The sequence below is a fragment of the Sorex fumeus genome, unplaced genomic scaffold (assembly GCF_029834395.1).
Source record: "Sorex fumeus unplaced genomic scaffold, SorFum_2.1 ptg000128l, whole genome shotgun sequence".
NCBI lineage: Eukaryota > Metazoa > Chordata > Mammalia > Eulipotyphla > Soricidae > Sorex > Sorex fumeus.
The window spans coordinates 28,085,523-28,095,249 of NW_026606185.1; the positions used below are offsets into that span (position 1 = coordinate 28,085,523).

General features: G+C 41.7%; 1 non-coding gene across 1 annotated transcript; it reads left to right on the forward strand.

The window, feature by feature from the left end:
• Window positions 1–9,052: 9,052 nt before the first annotated feature.
• LOC130045572 (U6 spliceosomal RNA) lies at window positions 9,053–9,156 on the forward strand. Its single transcript, XR_008795561.1, has one exon. It is a non-coding gene; the product is annotated as a U6 spliceosomal RNA (small nuclear RNA).
• Window positions 9,157–9,727: the final 571 nt, after the last annotated feature.

Here is a 9,727-nt window from a genome sequence, read left to right on the forward strand (position 1 = left end):
TGGAGGAATCGAACTCGGGTCGGCCATGTTGGCCGCTAGTAAGGCAAATGCCCTACCGCTGTGCTCTGCATTATTCCCTACTTTGCCTCACTTTTTAATGATATTGCAGTGTCGGGGGGGTGCATCTTTGTTACAGTGTGCTTTTTTTGGGGGGGGGGTGACCACACCTGGAGGTTCTTGATGATTATTCTTGGTTTTGTGCTCGGGGATCACTCCTGGTGAGCTGGGGGGAACATATGGGCACCAGGTATTGAACCCAGGTTTGATGCATGCAAGACAGGTACCCTAACCACTGTACTGTCTCTTCAGTTCTAGGTGTTCATGTCTTACCCTGCCTGCTTCAGAGATCACAGGGGTAGTACTGGGGATCATAATTGGCCATAAGGTGCCAGGAACTGAAAACGCAGCTCCACACATTCAAAGCAAGTGCTCTATACAAAGCTATTCCTGAGTCCTGTGCTGCGAATCTTGAAAGTTTTGATTAAAAGAAAAACTCATGTTAATGGGTGTTAACTAAATATGCGGTAATCATTTAAATACATACATGCACTGAATAATTAGGCTGTATTTTTAAAACTAGTGCAGTATTAGATTGTATCTCAAAATTGATCTTTAAGCTGTTGCATGGTACAGTAGGATTCTATATTCAAAGAGTATACACAATCAGTTTCTATTATCTCCCTATGATCTATTTGTTTATCTATATTGACATCATCCATTCATCTATTTTATACTTGTTTATATCATTTTTGAACAAATATATCTCTCCCCTACCGCATAGTGTAATTCAACATTGCAAGCTTTGCGTGTGTCATCACTTTAGTTAGTTCTGTTAAAACAATTTCCAACAAAGTAGGTGGCTATAATATTGTTTAAATAAATAAGTGATCCTTGTGCACTTTGTCACCAAATCCTGATTACTTGTTATTTCTGATTCCTCACTCCTTGTCTATTCTACTTATACAGCAATGGACTTTTGGTTCTAAAATATCTTTGTTGAGATATAACAAAATATACTCACTCAAAATTTAGCAGTTCTTATTATATCCACAAAAATTGAGAAACTCTCACTATTATTTAATTATATTTTTACTACCCCAAAGCCATCACCAGTTGCTCATTTTCTCCTTCCCTTTGTCAACATCAACCACAAATCTGTTTTATGCCTCAATGAATTTGACTATTTGGAACATTTCAAGCTTATGCACTCACACAATATATAGTCTTTGTGTTTTGCCTATTTTAGTGTATTTTTAGAATTCATCTATACTGTCGCATGTATTAGCGCTTCATTAAAATTAAAATCCAAATTTAAAACATTGGAAAGACAACTGGCTTAGTAATTTCCTACAGTATGGATGTAAACTATAAAATAAAATCATCCATCAGAGATGAACTTTTTTTATGGTTTAGTAATGTCCTATAGTATGGATCTAAACTATAAAATAAAATCATTCATCAGAGATGGACATTTGGGTTGTTTCTGTTTTGGGGACATAGAGTACTTCTATGAACATCCCTCTACAAGTTTTGTATAAACTTGTTTCCAGTTATCCGATTTTTACCTCTCTCTCCCCTTTGCTATTGTAGAGATAACGGGGATTCCACACACAGGAATTCTGCTCTTCAGATATTCCTATGTGCTCACACATATGCTTTCCAGAGGTCGCTATCCTGGCCTTAGCACTTGTATTATTCTTTAGTTGCACTAATTTCCAGAGATCACACTCTTTCAGTTGTGGTGCTCACACATTCCTGGTTGCAGTAAGTCAGAGACTGAAAGACTCCATGGAGCCACTGGGGACCCCAAATGGCAGAGCCGTCTGCACTGTGCTAAGCCCATATTGCTGACTCCAGGAATCAAACTCAGTTCCTCGCTTGCAAGGCAGGTGCTCTTAGCCAATGAGCCATTCCTGCGCACCTTAATCTTCACGGTGTATCCTTGGAGTAAAATTTTTCTCTCATTATTTTACTTCTTTTGGCAGTTGTCTTTCCAATGTTTTAAATTTTATTTCATCATTCCTTTCCTTTGATTAGAAACTTTTGTTTTTTCTTTTGCAGTAGAGATAAGAACCTTAGTTGTAATCTGGCATGATTTGTATACTGGGCTGACTGCAAACTGATAGTATGGATTCAGTGGATAGCTAAAGTGCTCTTCAAAAGCACTTTCATAAATTATGTGACTAATACATAATCTGTTCACCAATGTTCTACCTGCATATTGAAAACAACAGAGCCAGTTCTTGTCATTTTTTTTACCACTTTCTGTTATTTCACTTGTTTCTGTAAAGTGTTCAAAGAACCATCTTAAAGGTTATGTTTAGTGTCAGAGATCCTGGAGGTAATGTTTCAGCAAAAAGCACAAGGACAGGTCTGACTCCATGGGATGAGATAGAGATGATTGTTTCTGCTTTGTGAGAGTTGATGTGCAATCTTAAAACTACTTGGTCCTCAGAGCATTAAAGGAGGTAATCAGGGATTGGTTTGACTGGGTGTGCTGACCATCAGAATACTTCTTGGCTATCAGCAAGTCCACTGCTGTGCTGGAGAATGATAAGGCCAGATGCCCGGTTAAAAGGTTCCAATCAATGAGAGAGGAAGCTTGTCTATGCAACAGAAAAGCTTTTCACTGTGGCTGACAGAAGTCGAAGTGCAAAGTCATAAAGAAAAGAACCGAAATTGGCTTGCCAATTCTCCGCAAGGTCCCTTTTAAGCATCACAGTTCCTAGAGCTGGAGGGCGGGAATCTCAGATGTCATCAAATAGGTTATTAATGTTTCAGGGATTGCAGAATCATAAAAGTTAAATATGGAGAATAGCAATTAAGCCTTCCAAGACTTCAACTGCCAATCCCCACCTGGCTCTCCTTCCACTACATGCTTTCAAGTAGGTGTCAGGGCTGGTTTAACAGAATGCTCATTCCTGGGCTCTTTAGCTGCAGGTGTCTCTGGGGAGACTGGCCAGGAAGTTGGCCAGGGATTGGTTTCCTAAATCAGGGCCATTTGAAGTGGAAGTGAGGAAGTTTTGGTGTGAAATCTAACAGCAAGGCAGAACCTGCTGGGAGCTGATCAGCTGGAATCCACAGATAAAAATCAAAGATATTGTCTGATGCAGGCAGAGAAACAGAGTGACTTTTATCAGAGAGGGTCTTCTTGGGAGCTCCCGTCTCCCCCCAGTCTCAGTCTCAGCTGTGCTAACATAGAGGTGCTCCCTGTACTCCCTAGCTCATGCCTGGCTACCAGAACCCACCACCAGCAATCCTTTCCTTGACTCATGATAGGATTCCCTATGAAGATGCAAATGCTTCTGGGGATGAAACACTAATCCTAAAATGGTTGTCTGTGTAATCACAAAATAAACAAGTGAGTGGGCAGCGGTATATTCTCTCTCGCCCACCATGTGTGCTCAGTGGCCATGAGCCCATTCCTCACCCTGGTCTGCAAGCCACCACCAACAGACGCTTGAAGGAGGGAACAGGACCACCAATCTGGTTGGTGATCAGTTGCTATTTATTCCATTCTCCCCGCATATTTGTTCCAATCTCACCAAATGCCCCATTCCAGTCTCATTCCAGTCCCTCATTCCGGTCTCCTCTTGTCCCCCATGCTAATCTATCCATGTTTCCGTCTCGTTGCTCTGTCTAGCACTCAACCTCCAAAACATTCTGGGTAGCAGCTACACCTAGGTGAGGTAGCACAACCAACATATGAAAGTCTACCCTTCTGAGGGAAGCTCTTCTAAGGTAAGACAAAGATCTCCTGCAGCTAGGAGATCCGCTCAAGGGCAAAATACCATCTAGGAGTATGTTTCTCCTTTCCTTATTCCAACAACCATTTAAACATTCATCTTAATTCTATTTCTTAATAAAATTAGTCATTTTGTATAAACACAGTAAGAGATACAGTAAACTTGTAGGGTGGATCTCTTGGGGACATCTCACTATAGATACCAGACTGCAGTGCTCAGGCCAGATTAGTCTTTCCTAACCCTAGCAGGGTTCTAATCCAGTTGTTACTCTTTGGATCATGACAGAATTTGTCCATGACCATATTCTTAACTTATAGTTAAGTATTATTGTGCTTGGCCTTGCCCATTTCAATGCCAGGGTAGCTCACAGCTTTTCCTGGGTCCATCCAGTCCCTCATCAAGACCTGCTTTTGGGGTGCTAGGAACCAAGGGCAATTGAGGCATAAGCTGAGAAAACAGAGGCCCAGGAGTGAATATTATTTGGAGTCAATAACTCCCAAGTTACAAAAGCTAGTATTAACTGTTTTCCTGTGTCCATACAAAAAGGATATTGCTCTGAAGTAAACTATGCTGAAGTAAACTATGCTGAAGGACATAAGAGAAGGAGAAAAGCAATATTTTACTGACAAATACAAAGTCAGAGATTTCTGAGGAATTTGACTTTACAAGTCACAGGTACTGCTTAGGGGAAATGAGTGGTTAACAGATAAACGAAGCAGAGCACAGAGATGTTAAAGATGTATACCAAGGAAATTGAAGTGCTTCAGGAGCATTGTGATGGGTAGCACTATAGCACTGTCTTTCCATTGTTCATCATCGATTTGCTCTAGCGGGCACCAGGGCACCAGTAATGTCTCCATTGTGAGACTTGTTGTTACTATTTTTGGCATATCGAATATGCCACAGGGAGCTTGTTGTGATAGGTATTACTTAGTAAACCTAAACTTCTTGTGGCAGAGAGAAAGGACAAGCCAATGTCATCCTACAGTTGTCCTTGCTATATATTTAAGAGTTAGATCCAATACTTTCCAAATAACAGCGATTAAAGAAATTTGGTGGTGGTGGTGTGGGAGGTTGGCGGGGGATTGGTAGTTTTTGAACCACATCAGGTATTTCTCATTACCTCTAGCTCTGTGCTCAAGGATAACTCCTGGCAGTGCTTGGGGGAGTGATCCCTGAGACAGAGCCATATGTGGTGCAAGGGACTTAACCAAGGGCCAGCCATGTGTGAAGCAAGTTTCTTAACCCCTGTACTATTTCTGTGGTTTCCTGAAGACTCAGTTTTACAGGATTTAGGTGAGAGCAGAATAGTAAGGTGTGCAAAAAGTTATCCTTATAGCAGTAGCACTCTTGTGTGTCTCTGAGGAGCCAGATGTGCCTCTTGAGGAGGTGGGTCAAGCAAAGCCAAGTGCTAATTCATCTTTATTTCCAGTGTTATCTCAGGTAAGCCCAGTCCAGCTGTCAATTGCTCACTGCTGTCAGTGAGTCCAAGCTCTTCCCTGAGGTGACTACCAGGTTGACTATAGTGCATCTTTCTTCCTGACCCAGATGTCCTCTGCCTAGAGCAGAACAGGACATGACATCCAAAGCACTCATTTCACCTGGAACCCTCAGAGATCTCTATATTACTTCATACTTCTGATGCTCCAGCAGAGATCTGAGGCTGCAGGCTCCACTCAGAGGCTGTATCCCAACATGTGACATGTGATGGGCAAAATAATGGCCTGCAGAGCCCTTGATTTCAGAACCAGGAATAGTCATTTTGCATAGCAAAAGGGACTTGCAGATGTAATTCACTTCAGGATATGGAGGCAGAGATGGTGATCCTGGGTTATCTGGATAGGCTGGTGTCATCACAAGGCTCCTTAACAGCAAAGATTATTCGCAGCTGTGCTTAATGACATGCTAGAAGAAGGCATCCAAAAGATACAAGATTGCTCGCAGTGGACCTGGAGGAAGGTGGCCACAAATCAGGAATGTAAGAAAAAGTAGGAACAAGATTTTCCCCCTACAGCTTCTAGAAGAGAACATAGCCCTGCTGATACCTTGATTTATTTGAGCCCCTTGAGACCTGACTTTGATTTCAACCCACAGAATTATAAGATTCATCTGTGTTGTCTTAAGACACTATATGTGGGATGGTTTGTTATAGCAAAAATTGAAGATAAAGTGTCCTTAAGAAATTTTAGATGAGTTGATCCTGCCATGTCCCTCATCACATCCTTCTCGGTCACTTCCAAAATAAAGACTCTCTATTCTTTGTCTCCCTTTTGTACATTTTTAAAAAATCTTTCTACTTCTCTCCCAACTCATGCAACAAAACATTCAACTTTGCTCTTGGTGACCCCTTTCGATGAATAAAAAATAGAGACCATGCATCGAGCACTTATTTTCTTATTTAATTTGCATGCATTATAAAGCACTTGGGTTATACATCTGTAAAAACTTTGACTTAACAAGCTAAAAGAGGTCGCTCAGGCCACACCAGCAGGGGATGTTGGAGGTGAGGTTCAAGTCCAGGTCACAGCCTTGGTCACTGTTTCAATACTTCCCAAAAAGTACGCTATGAAAAAAACAACTCCAGCGTGTGAGAATATGTGTTAGATAGAAGAGTGAATTGTGAGCCCCATGTACCCATGTAACTTTTCTCACAGTTTTTTTTTTGCTGAGGTCCAGGTCACCCCTGAACCCCCAGTTTGCAGACTCTTCCCTCCGTTTGCACTTTGGTTCTCGTGGGGAGTGACATCTGTGCAGCAGATCTCTCCGGGGCTTATGCTTCACAGTTTTTTTCTCCACTTGCCAGTGTCATTCATTCAAGTCTCCTTAGTCCTATAAGGTTCCCTTTCTAAAAGTCCAATCTCTGCCAGGAGATAGTACAACAGTCAGGGCATATGTCTAGCATGCGCCCAAACTCGATTAGATTCTGCCCACCACATGGCCTTCTAATTATCACCAGGTGGAGGACTGGAGGGTGCCAGAACTGCTAGTGTGGCCTGGGTATCCTCAGCACTGAAGAGTCCACGCAGCATCTCATTTTCAAGTCCTTGCCTTGAACCTCTGGCCAGATTAGCTAAGAATCACTGATCATCAGGCCTCTCAGGCCCCTTGACTATCATTTGGGAAGTTTATAAACAAACAAATAAAGTCTGTCTCCATCTCTAGTAATTTTCCTTTTCTCTCTTTTCTCCTACAACTCTTTCCTTCCTTCAGTCCTTCAGTACCTGCTCTTTCTGAAGGCTTTTCATGTCTTTTTTTGCCAGTCTAGAGTTCCATCCTGGCTGGACTAGTTGCTCATTTAAATCACTTCTCTAACTCTGCACTACAAACACAAATTCTAAGATGGGGTAGGGCTGTGAAGATACTGTGCAATTCCTCTCCAGTTGATTCTGATATATGGCCATGTTTTAGAGTAAAAGTATGAAATTTGCTTGGACTCTTGGGAGAATCTGACCAACTTTTTTTTTTAAACTTTTATTAGTGAAACACCATGAGGTACAGTTGTAGACTTAAACCTTTTGTGCTTGGGTTTCAGTTATACAATGATCGAGTACCCATTCCTCCACCAGTGTCCATTCTCCACCACCACTAATCCCAGTATCCCTCCCGTCCCCCATCCCCCCATCCCACCCTGCCCTTGCAGGGCATTCCCTTTTGTTCTCTCTCTCTCCTTTTAGGTGCTGTGGTTTGCAAAAGAGGAATTTAGAGTGGCAATCATGTTTGGTCTATAGTCTAGTTTCAGCATGCATCTCCCATCCTGGGCGGATCTTCCCAACACCCTTTATTTGGTGCTCTCTTCTCTATCTGAGCTCCCTTTACCCCTAGAGTGTGCAGCTGGCCTCCAAGCCATGGAGTAAACCTCCTGGTATTTATCTCGGCTATTCTTGGGTTTTAACCAACTTCTTAAACCATGCCTTCTGCTACTTTCTTCCTCTCTCAAGCTGCCTAACTTCGCAAATGCTGTCATCTAAGAGTTAATAAAACAGCTTGACTTTACTAGGAGTGTTTGCACTGCTAGTCACAAACTTCTTCCACAGTTAACCAAAGAGAAAAAAATACTTTTCAGTTTTATGAACATTTTAAGAGCAAGTTTTGAGAAAGCTGTAGAAATAGCTAATAACAGGCTGGAACAACAGAGGAAGCTGGAGCCAGTCTCTGAATCATCATCTACAGTTTCCTTTTCGCTTCTGAAAATTCTTAAGCTTCTCATTGCACTTCCTTCTCAGTCCTGGTGGAAAAAGTGACTATCATCAATGACTTCTGAGTTTAAAGTCTGAGCTAACAAAGGAGCAGAAGGGAACTTTCAAATCTCCTTTTAAATTTCTTAATGAGAGATGCTTGTGTCCCAAGGCTTCTCAGATCTGTGAAGGTGGAACCATGTGACATGGACATGGTTGGCCCCAGATAATCCATCTCCCCAGACACCAGAATGGATATCAGGTAGCTGCAGTGCTCAGAAAATGGAAGCCTGTGGGACATCGAGGCCAAAACAACAGCAGGGTTGCTGAATGTCCTTGAGATAATGTGCCCAAATATGAGAAAAGGTCTCATTGTTCATTCTGTCTTACGGTGTCCCCCAGGTTCTTGACAGAGTCCAAAAATTCTTTATTCATTTGTAGCCAATGACTTTCGGTCACCTCTCCATCCACCTTCTCTTATACAGAAAATTTAAAATGAAACTCAGAAGCTACTGAGTACAAATCCCTTCAACCTTTAGGTCTCCGTGGCTGAGAAATCTACACCTACCCTCCCAATGTCGTATCACATGCTCTGTCCTGTCCCTTCCTCAGTAGTATGCCTTCACCTGCTTTTCCACATATGAGCCCCTCAACTAGGGTTAATGGTGGAGCCTCCACTCTGAATCCCTCTTTGGCACTTCGCTTCAGACTTGGACCTTAGGAACTTAATTATTTATTTTATCCTCAATACACTCAATCTGGCTTTGGACTAATTCTCAATAACCTCTCTAGCTAAGATCACCAATGACCTCCCTAATTGTCAGACCCAATAGATGATTTCTGGCCTGTGTCTTAATGTGCCTCTCTGTTGCAACTGACATGATCTTAATATGACTCGAATCATGTCGTCTCTCCCTATGTGCATGTCCATGCCAGAGTTTTTCAGATTTCCCTCTGCTCATTGCTCCTATAATAGTGCCCTTAAATTCTTCTCTGCTTTTAGTTTTACCCAGCCTTTTTGGGTGCTATTAAAGTTATATTTCTCAGACAAAATTTGATCAAGCCTCTCTCCTATATAAAAGTCTTTACATTGTTCTTAATTATCAATGATATGGATTAAAAGCCTATATAGATCTTTTGGGGGCAGCACATACACTAAAATTGGAACAATATAGATGATTAGGATGGCACCTGCACCAGGATAATATGCAATTTGTGAAGCATTCCATTTTTTAAAAAGTCTATATAAAGCCATATAGGCGGTGAACCAAAGCAGCTTTTTCATCCTCATCTTTGGTCCTTTTCCTTCCAGGTGACATGAGAGAGAGGGTAGCAAAAATTCTAGCAATCACTACTTTTTGCATAGACCTCCCCTACTAGTTTACGAAGCTTTTTACTTATGCTACATAGTTGGTAACTCAGGTAAAGAGACTCCTTTTCCTGTTTACATCTTCCTTCCATAACTCAGAGCAAGGTCTCACTCTACTTCTTTTGATGTTGCTTTTGTATTTTGATTTTGGGCCTCACCTGGCTGTGCTCAGAGTTACTCTTGGCTCTATGACCTCTGGTGGGTTCAGGGGGGCATATGTAATACCTGGGACTAAATCCTGGTTGGCCACTTGTAAGGCAAGTGTCTTACCCTCTATCTCTCCAACTCCACACATCGAACTTCTTCCACTTCACTTTTCGGCATAAAATCCAGTTTTAAAATGCAAGTTGAGGAATTCAGTCACTGAAAGATCTTCATTGATTTATTTTGCCTTCCTTACTTATTAATGGGACTACTTACTCCTCAATATTTTTTTT